Source organism: Lepidochelys olivacea (assembly GCF_965140295.1).
Source record: "Lepidochelys olivacea isolate rLepOli2 genome assembly, chromosome: 4".
NCBI lineage: Eukaryota > Metazoa > Chordata > Testudines > Cheloniidae > Lepidochelys > Lepidochelys olivacea.
The window spans coordinates 22557604-22568502 of record NC_140414.1 but is presented as its reverse complement, the minus strand read 5'-3'; positions in this window follow the sequence as shown (position 1 = coordinate 22568502).

The following is a 10899-nucleotide window of genomic DNA, read 5'->3' as shown; positions in this document are numbered from 1 at the left end:
GACCGGGCACTGAGGATGGTTCTCCTGACACAGGAAACAATGCTGCTTTCGAAAGGGGCAGGAAAGGTAAGAAAAATACAATTAAAACACTGCTGTCCCTTCAAGAGAAATGCAATGAGTAGAGTAATTGTGGGTCTGTCTGCACTGCAATATATGCTCAGGGTTAGTAGAACTTTATGTAGCGGACTCTGGCTTTGTTAACCTAGGGCTTGAGCAGCCTTTGTAACCCTCGGCTAGGAATTGTTGAACCCTGGGTCCCAGTGTGGGGCTCCAGGATATGCACTGCACTATGCAGGCCCTTGTCCAACCACCCACATCCAAGAGTTTGTAGTACGCTCCCAAAATATGGCTGCTTTGGCCCCTTGTTTGTAGCGCAGTGTGGGAAAACTTGACTGTCCATCAAATTTGGGTGTCCAGAGGACAAAGAAAGTCAGCCCACAGGGTACTTTGGGCAGATTCCCAGAGCACAAGTCTAGTGGGGCTGTGTCTACAGTGCAGAGCAATAGGGTTTGAATCCTGGGTCCCTGCTTGACTTAGGCTTGGACCCTCCACCTGGGACCCTGGGTCCGAGCCTTGGGTTAGCCTGATTTGTGTGTAGACAGAAGTGGTGGGTTAGGGTTGAGCCTGAGTTTGAACCCTAGGCTTACACTGAAATGTAGACATACCCAAAGTCTTATTCTACAGCTTTCTACTATTGTTTGCAGTGTTGTTGTAGCCGGGTTGGTCCCAGGATATTAGAGAGAGAAGTTGGGTGAGGTAATCTCTTTTATTGGACCAATTTCTATTGCATAGCTCAAAAGTGTGTTTCTTTCACAAACAGAAGGTAGTCCAGTGAAAGATATTACCTCACCTACCTTCTCTTTCTATAGCTTCTAGGCAGAATTATAGAAATCTCATTTCACTTTTAGGTTGTCATTTTCTCCCTTCCGCTTGCTTTCTTGTTATCCAGGTGTCTAATTCTATGGTTCCTCCTCACTAAAATAACCCTTTGACGTCAATGAATCTGTTCACGTAACAGTCATGTGATCACCCACTAGGAATGTGATATGTGCCTTGAGGAAAATGACAGCCATAAGAGTTCAGAGTATTTGGGAGAATGGGACTCATCACAGCCTGATAATAAATAATTTGCAATGATTAGAAGTTTGTTTGTGGAAGTTTTGTAAAAAGCCAGCATCATAGTCTCTACACAGAGATCAAGCTGCAAGCATTTTATTTGCCAGTTTGGGCTGTTTTCTTGCTTCAAAATGGGAATATCAGGTATTTACAGTGCACCCCTAAGCTGTTGATGTTCAACCTAGTGATTATGAGCACCATTCAAGCAGCCAACATTATTTCAAGTTATTTTTTGCCCCAAGTCAAACCACAACAGGATATCTTGCTGTACTGTGTATATGATTCAATGGAACTTCAAGTCTTCAAACAAATATATTCCTAAAACAAAAGCTGGCAAATAAGACAACAGAAAAATTAGCAATTATAATATATTATCACTTTCTAAAGGTCAAAACCTGCTTGCCTCATTCACTTGAGTAATCCTTTCACTTCACTGGGACTGTTGGTGTGAATAACAGGCACAAATGTGGTTCATTAATGTATATGGAGTTAAATCTACACATTGACTGAAACTGATGTTACAGCAGGGATCAGTTTGGCCCTGAAGACCAGATTCTTAACTGGTATAATCAGCGTTTCTCTGTTGATGTCAATGGAGTTAAGTAACTAAGGATCTGGCCCTAAATCATTAGTTTTCGCTGAGTCTGATCCAAGCCTATTTAATTCAGTGGGAATCTTTCCATTAATTTCAATGAGCTTTGAATCAGGCCCTACATTTAATTTTCTACAGCCACAATTTTTATGTTTTAAATGATATTCACTACATCATGAGCATAATTAGGTATATTTATATGTATTTTGTAAGTGTTTCTAAGATAAGTGCATCTTTGTAGGTTGCTAAAGTTACAGGCTAGCTACCAAATTAAAAGCCCAATTCCCTGGGGATACTGAAAAATATTTCCAGAAACAGGAAAGAGGTGGTACTGGTATTATATAAATCCCTAGCTGCTCGAGTCACAGCTGCAAGGAAAAGCAGTATTTTTAATACCATAGAGTTTATTCCACTTTATTATATAACAATACAATGGAAAGCAAGATCCCGCTTTTCCCTACTGTCTAGGTAATATTTCTCTGATTAATTTCTTGATAGAGACAGCAGTGCAAATGGAAAAGATAAAACTCCAACAGTTGTACTGTATTTTATGCTTTTATTGTCATCGCAGCAGTTTGAGAACAAGAATGAAAATTAGGTATTAAAACCTAATTATGTACATCTTTATAGGGGCTGATGGAGAGTTAGAGGTAAATTGGTTTTCCAGAGTGACATCAGTTCTGTCTGCCTGCTTTTGAAAGGCCAGTTGTGTGAACTTTGTAATACTTCTTTCCCATCGCTGTAATAATTTTGGGTCAAGAGGATCCTAGTCAGTGTCTTTTGTATCCAAGAACTCCTTTTTGTGTTTCCCTGTACCATCTTCTGGGACACCTCTCTGCTTAGGTTTTGGTTCACCTGAATGCTGCTGGAATACCCAAGGCAGTATGGGATAGCCCATGGCCTTGTTGTGTGCAGTGTTTGTAGAGTACTCTGTTTAGACTGTATTCACTTCTGTACGCCTCAGTCCTGCAGTCAGTTCTTTTAGCATGGACAACTGTACCTTTGCAGAAGCCATTGAAACCAATAGGGCTCCTACAAGTATGGCTGTCATCCCTTTTCTGGGTGCCTCTCCTGTTTTCTTCTGCTGCATTTTTTACTCTTCCCCCTTCCTCACTCGCTGCCCCTACTCCATGGTATGTACGTTCTCCCAAGCATAGCTGGCAGCTTAGGCTGAAAACCAGACCACTCACTCAGGGCCATGAGTGGAAGTGGTGAGCTGTTTCTCTTGTCAGGTTCTTCTCTATGTCTCATCTATGCATATGACCATCCCAGCCTTCTTCACCAGCTCCCTCACTTTCTCTCAGCTCCTTCCCATGCAATTATTGCTGTTGAGATTACTGAGAGCACTCAGCGGGAGCTCTGCAGGGGCAGTCCATGCAGTGGCTACGTCTACACTTGGAGCTGGGGGTGTCATTCCCAGCTTGAGCCTAGCTCTTGTTGAGCTAGCACCACTAAAAATAGTGGTGTAGCCACGTGGCCCGGGCGAGCTGCCCCAAGTCTGGGCAGGTTTGTATAAAGAACAGCTAGCCCATGCCACTGCCCGCCAGTATCCATGGAACCACGGCTAAGCTACTATTGCTAGCATGCTAGTTTGATGATAGCTAGTGTGAGAACGTGTGTGTGAGCTGGGAATCACGCCCCCCAGCTCCAAGCAGAGACACAACCAGTGGGTGCACAATACATGTATAATATGACATGTATGATATATTCAACAGGGTCACGTTTGCTTCCTTTCAGATGGCCCCAGCCTCCCATCCCATTAACCAGGGATACTAGTCCAGTGACCATCCTGATTAATTTAATGACCGGCCCAGTTACCACGGATATTCTGGGAAACTATTCCAATTAATTTATTGAGAAAAATGTCACTGAAACCTAGTGCTTTGAAAATGTAAGAGTTGAAATCATTAATACTGCAGCGACTGTTTTGGCCACAGTGTATGTGGGTTTCCAGTGATCCTCCAGGCTCTTCCTGCAGCCTGGTATAATGCACATTGCTTTTATTGACATTTTATGCAAACGCCAAAGCTTTGTGAAAATGACATTAATAGTCCAGTTTGACTTAAAATGGTCCCGAGAATTTTTTTCAATACACTGGTAGTTTCACATATAAAAACATGTTTTCTTCAATATTAATTACATCGTATTATGGATAAAAATGCCTGACTGATCTTTTTGCTCAAAATAGTTGTTTATATTTAGATTAGGTTTAATGGCATCTGAAAGCCTTTTTCTGAGACCTGGATTGTCTTTAGGAAAATCAATGAAAATGTATGAAAAGAAGAAAAGAACTGTAGTACATGTTTGTTGCAAAATCTGAAATTACATGGAATTTGATTGGTTTCAATTTTGCTTTACAAATGCAAAACTTAGCTCAGATTCACTAAGGGATCCACAAACATTTCATGTGACCCTAAAGCAGCATAGGGTTTTGTGTGAAAACCACACCATGATTTTGAGGCAAAGTCTGGAGAAAACTAGTGGTTTCACCTGGAGTTTATTTTGGAAGTCTATGGGAGCCCCATATTCAAAGCAAAATTCCAGGGAGTGTAATCATGTGGACTAAAACTGGACAAAATGGTTTAGCACCGTGGTACTACCACAGTGAGACTTTATCTATAAAATTGCAGCCTGGAACTTTGTGGCCTAGATCATGCCCGTGAAGAACAACAGTGAAAATGCTGAGAGCTCTTTGAGATCCATAACTACAGCATTATAAGCCTATTGCTGTCATAAATAGGGATTAAGGGAATGGCCCTCAATGCTAAGTGACGTTGCAGGAATGGAATGCATGTTCCCAATTCAGGACAGAACTTATGTATGGGCTTTACTTTTAAGTGCTGTTGTGAAAAGAGACAATTTCCTTAATCTTGGCCTCTGCTTGTAAATCAAGGACATCAAGAAGAGCCTGAATTCCCTATTTCATGTGAAAATCATAGAACAGCTTCACGAGAACTGGACATAATTCAACATACAATTGATTTGGACCAAGGGTACAATCTTCCACTTGCAGAAGTTTATGGAACCATTCTTTAATTCTGACTGCAGGTGGGAAAGTCAGGTCACATCATCAATTTTTGTCTATTGATATAAAACAGTCAGGTTTCTTGGTGTTTCCTTATAGGAAAAATCTGTGCTAGTTATAATCTTTGTGCATTCTCTTCAAGAACACCTTAACTGAGGTATGGTTATTTTCATTACCACATTGGATGGCAACTGACTCTGAATCCAGCTATAGGTTAACTTAACAGGCTTTCCTGACTAGAAACTTGATTTCCACCAATGTCTGTTATAAAAGGCTCTTGGGATTTCTGTGTGTTGGCAGTGGTATAGATCCTGACCCCAAATGAGGAAACAAAGGCCTTTACATCCAACACCAGTCTCTGACTCCTGGTTTTGATGACCTTTCCCATCTGCTCTGGAACATGAAGCTATGCCTTTCCATGGCATTAAACTCAGGTGGGCCACCTCTGGCATATCACACTATAATCATATCTGAGTTGAGCATGTAGCCAGAGAACAGTGGTCTCAAATGTGGAGGGTTGCAATGCCTCCATGAATGGCAGCCCCCCAGAAAATACGCTTTATATTAGGCTATCCCAAACCAGCACAACTGATGCTGAGTGTTTGCCTTTGCCACACCCAGGTAATGGATGAAAATCTTTTGGTGACCTCCCATGTCACCGGCATCCCTGATAACTCATGTCTCCTCCTTGGCCTTTAGGTTCCTCCCCTTGCGTATACATAGTCCTTTGCAACACGCCCTACTGGGAGAGGACACCTCAGTCCATGTCCTTTTGACTGAGACTGATGTATGGTTTGGGGCTTCAGATGTACCTATTTGCCCTGCCTCTCCCTCCTTGGAAGTTTTGAAAGACTTGGCTTTGTTGAGGGCGGATGGCATGAAACAACCATACAATAGTAGTTTTCTTAAAAACCAAAATGCATTCAAAATAGAGAGAGAGTCAGATTCAAACAAAAAGGGGTGCACAACACACCTGTGATGGGGTTTACAAGCTCCGCACAAAACACAGGCAGGAAGGGGTTAAGAACCCTCCTGGTCTGCATGTAAGTTAGGACAGACCGCCCGCAGCTGCTGTAGCTAATGAGGGCAAGCCCAAGCATAAAGAGGGAGGGAAGGAAAAGAAGGGAAGAAGGGCGTGAGGTAGCAAGGGAGCGACACTTGCTGCCAGAGGAGCACCAAACTGCCTGTGAGAGTCTCAGCATCTCCTGGAAGTACAAGGGAGCTAGCTGGAGATGGAAGCCCTGGTAACCAAGGGATTTTCAATTCATTTGTTATGTTTATGGACTCTGCCTTTTTTCTGGTTGATTTGATTTAAGCTGCTGCTGTTTGGGTCCAGGGTCGACCCAGGCCACTCGAGCTGAGACTTTGCACAAGGCAGTGTCCATCTCTGCTGACAATATCTCATCTATCTAAATACTTTGTAAAATCCCAGTGCGGCAGATTCCGTTTAGTTTAGCTACAGAAAAGAAAGAACAATCTCACACGCGTAGAAAGCAGGTCTCTTCTCTGACCTCCCTTCATCATGCTGACAGCTTGTCACTACTGTGTCCAGACAGCTTCCTTTGTTTGTCTCTAAGATCTGTTTATGAACCCCTCAATCCAGGGCAACATCCCTTCTAAAACAATTTTCTGAAGATAAAACACACACCAGAGGTTAGTGAGCAGTTGCCTTCCCTGGTAGATTGCTTAGGGAGGGGAAGAAAGTTTTTTAGCTGTGATTAATAGCTGCTTTTCCAATAATTAACTACTGAAACCAAGATCACACATTTAATCTGTTTGCAGTTAATCCAAATCTCTTTACATTTTAGAATAATTTTTTCCTTGCTTTGTAACTTAAATTATTGATAAATCCCAAGCCTTCTGTTGCACTCTCATCTGAAGTTGTGTGTCCAGTTTTGATCGACTCACTTCAAGGAAGAGGTGACTTCAAAAAGGACTAGAACAGAGCAACAGAACAACGGATGGGTATTGTTGGATTTAGAGCTGGGCTTCAGTGAGATTACTTGCATGCTCAAACTCCGATGTTTGCAAGAACAGACAGCTATTTAGGCATCTCCGTGGCTGTTTCCAAGTGTAAATGCCCAATTTATGAACCCAGCCACAGCATCTATGTGCGTGTTTATGCACAAGAATCTCATGGTTTTGAAAATCTAATGCTAAAAAGATAGCCTGATATATTTTTATTATAGAGTTAATCCAAATTACCAGAGAGCAAAGACCCAGGGTAAAACTCAAGCCATTAATTAATAAGAATAATAATGATGATTAATGTTATAGGTGTTTTTCGTGGAACTATTAGAATGCTAACTAGAAAGAACAGTCTTGCCCTTTGTGAAAGAAGACCCAAATTGTGGACAGCAACCCTTTTGCACTAACCTGCCCTGAAGGAGGTATGAGACACGGGAAGGGAATAAAACTAGAATCAAGAAAAATGTAATAAGCTTAATTTATATATGTATGCCAGATAAAGTTCTTTCCTAAAGCTACATCAATCAAAGCATACCCAGAAATGTATTCACTCATCTTGGGGGAACTAAAGAAAATGATCTGAAAATATTTTGCTCCTGAAGCAGACCTCAGTAACTTATTTAACTGTCTAGTTTGGTATTTCTAGAAATATTACCGTCTTTGAGAGCGCTGTAATAATTCTGTACCAGGCTGCCTTTCTGCACCCCATTATTCTGTCTCTCTAAATTAATTGCTTTTCAGTTCACAGATTCTGCTGTGGATATGAATCATTTTCAGCATAACCTAGAGGAATTTCTGGCAATTACACTATTTAATGATTGGTTACAGATAAATACATGTTACAGAAAGTATGAGAAAAATATGCAGTATTGTAAACCTGGGTTCTGTTCCTGGCTCGGCCTCTGACATGCTGTGTGTGTCCTTTGGGTAAATTGTGCTATCCCTCTGTTTCCCCACACACGCTTTGTCTCTCTTGTCTAGTTAGGCCATATCTGCACTACAAAATTATGTCGATCTAACTTACATTGGCATACAGCCTCCACAGTTATAAAATCACTTGTGTGTGCACACTTGGCTCTTTTAGGGTGACCAGATGTCTCGATTTTATAGGGACAGTCCCAATTTTTGGGTCTTTTTCTTAAATAGGCTCCTATTACCCACCACCCCCTGTCCCGATTTTTCACATTTGCTGTCCGGTTACCCTAGGCCAGGGGTGGGCAAACTTTTTGGGCCAAGAGCCACATCTGGGTGGGGAAATTGTATGCAGGGCCAGGGCAGGGGGCTGGGGGGCAGGAGGGAGTGTGGGATGTGGGAGGGGGTGCAATGTGCAGGAACCGGCTCAGGGCAAGGGATTGGGGCAGAGAAGGGGTGCAGGGCGTATGAGGGGGCTCAGGGAAGGGGATTGGGGTGTGGGAGGGGTGCAAGGTGTGAAAGGGGGCTCAGGGCAGGGAGTTGGGGTGCAGAAGAGGTGCAGCAGGGGGGTCAGGGGAGGGGGTTGGGGTGCATGGGGGTGCGAGGTGCGGGCAGGGAGCTTAGAGCAGGGATTTGGAGGGCGGGGTGCAAGAGGGGTTCGGGCTCCAGCCCGGGGCTGCTTACTTAACGTGGCTCCGGGGTGGCAGTGGCATGCACCGGGGCCAGGGTAGGCTCCCTGCATGCATTTTCGGCCCCGCACTGCTCCGCTCCAGGAAGCGGCCAGCACCACATCCCTGCATGGCCCCTGGGGGAGGGGGAGGCACAGGGCTCCATGTGCTGCCCTTGCCACACCTCCAGGTACCTCTCCTGAAGCTCCCATTGGCTACAGTTCCCCATTCCCGGCCAAAGGGAGCTGCAGGGGGTGGTGCCTGGAGGCAAGGGCAATGCACGGAGCCCTCTGCCTCCCCTCCCCCAGGGGCCCCAGGGATGTGGTACCGGCTGCTTCTGAGAGCGGCGCACGGCCTGCGGCACTACGGGGGTAATCCCACGGGCCGGATCCAAAGCCCTGATGGGCCAGATCTGGCCCACGGGCCATAGTTTGCCCAACTCTGCCCTAGGCTCTTTGTGCGGGCGGTGCACATCCTCACCAGGAGTGTTCGCATCGATTGTATTGCCAGTGTGGAGCATTGTGGGACGGCTCCTGAAAGGCAGTAGCAGTCGATGTAAGCAACATGGTGTCTACACTGAGTTGACCTAATTACATAGACTCTGATGCTACATTGCTTGGGGAGGTGGTGTTATTAAATCAGTGTAGAGAGAAACTTATGTCGGCAGGGGCCAAATTTAAGTGAAGACACTTGCACAGCTCGGTTGACACAAGGCCGCTTACGTTGACCTGACCCAATAATGTAGACCAGGCCTTAGGCTGTAAACTCTTTAGGGAAGGAACTGTCACTTACGGTGACTGTACAGCACCTCACACAATAGAGCCTTGATCTTGGTTAGGAACTCTTGAAACATGTCATAAAATATGCAGTAGAGGTACAAAAAATTTCCAAAATCAGATTTCCAGAAATGTCTATATGCCAACCTTATCCATTCCAAGTAGTACCTACCTCCTGGTCCTATGTGATCTCTAGGCCTCAAAATCCTGGCTTTGATGGGTTTTGCCTGAGTCCTGCAAACATCTACATGTGTGGAAGCAATGGGATTACTCACAGTAGTAACGTTAAGCAAGTGCATAAGTGCTTTTAGTCCTGAGTCCTTAATCTGAGACTGTAACTGCCATTGATCTAAGTGTATGATTATAGATAACAGACTGTAAAGCTAAGTTAAATTTGTGCCTAAAGATAGTCCCCTAAAACTGTACGCAACCACCTAAATTATAGACTTCAGTAAGTGTGCAGCACCTCTGACAATCAGGCCACTTACTGGGGAGTCTAAATATGGTGGTGGATTGCACATCACTCCCCCATCCATTTGCCGTGACGCTGCAATCCCCCAGGAAGTCCAGCAAATTGAGGAAGACCATGGAGGGCACCAATCCTTAGGTCTCATCTGTTTGCTGGATCAGAAAGAAGGCCCTCAACCATAAACTGGTTATGTATCCCAACATCCTTTCTTTGTCTGCTTTGTCTAGAGAATCCCATTTGAACCTTTGAAGAGACCGTGAATAGGAAATCTGTCAGACAGTGGGTCTCCTACCCAGGGCATAGGTGAAGCTTCAAAGGGCTGATAACCAGAGGAATTACATTAGCACAACCCTTCCTCCAAGAGAAGTTACATACAATGTCACAATTTCACTTTTAATACAGGACCCCAAAGGTATTAAAATTAATTCAGTAAGATTTGTCCATCATATTGCAGGAAATTGCCACATGCCCCATTAATTTGGCTACAGTGCTATTTTTATTCACTGTGGGTAAATTTCACCTTAGTTGCGAGGCTTTCTGAGCTAAGTTCTACCACATTAGAGCTATGCTTAGGGCTGTAGATGAAATCATTTACAGAGGTTCCTCCTCACAGCATGACAGAAGGCCTCTGGAAATTAGCATTACCCTCGTAGACTCTGTTGTTCTCTCATTCTGCACTGGGTCTTTCACAAGGTATTTGTTTGTGACTTCTTGTGAACACCATTCAGCTTTCCAAGCTTCATCAGGGTTGAAGTCACATTGTCGAAGGTTAAACGTGCAGGTCCACAAGGGCTTGCACAACTTCAGGTGATGGTGAGGGACATCACTGAGGTCCTGGTGGATGGGGAGATATTCATTTTCCTCAATTTGCTGGACTTCCCAGAGGGTTGTGGCATCATGGGGAATGGGTAGGGGAGTGATGTGTGACAGCACAGGCAGCCAGGCTGTTGGAGTCGACTTGAGGGTTCCAGTGATGCAGTGTTCAGTTGGACATCAACAAGTTGAGTGTGGCTACTTCTGGTTCATACCGGTGCACAGTACTTGGCTACAGAGTACACAAGTGCAATTGCTGATGTCTGTAGCACTGATGCTGATGCTCTCCAGCTTGCCAGTTTCTGGACCAAGTGGACCCTTGTCTTCATCTTGGTGGCGACCTTCTCCAGGTGGTTGTGAAAGGTTAGCGTGTGGTCCAGCTTCACTCCACAGTAAGTCGGAGTGGGGTCATGTCACAATGTTGCCACGGAAGCTCACTTTCAGGTTGCGCTTAGCATTCCTGGTATCAGCATAGAATTCAGTGACTGTTTTATAGGGGTATGGCTTGAGCCTCCATTTCAGAAACATTCCTCCCTGGTGTTTAGGTCCCCATTCAAAGT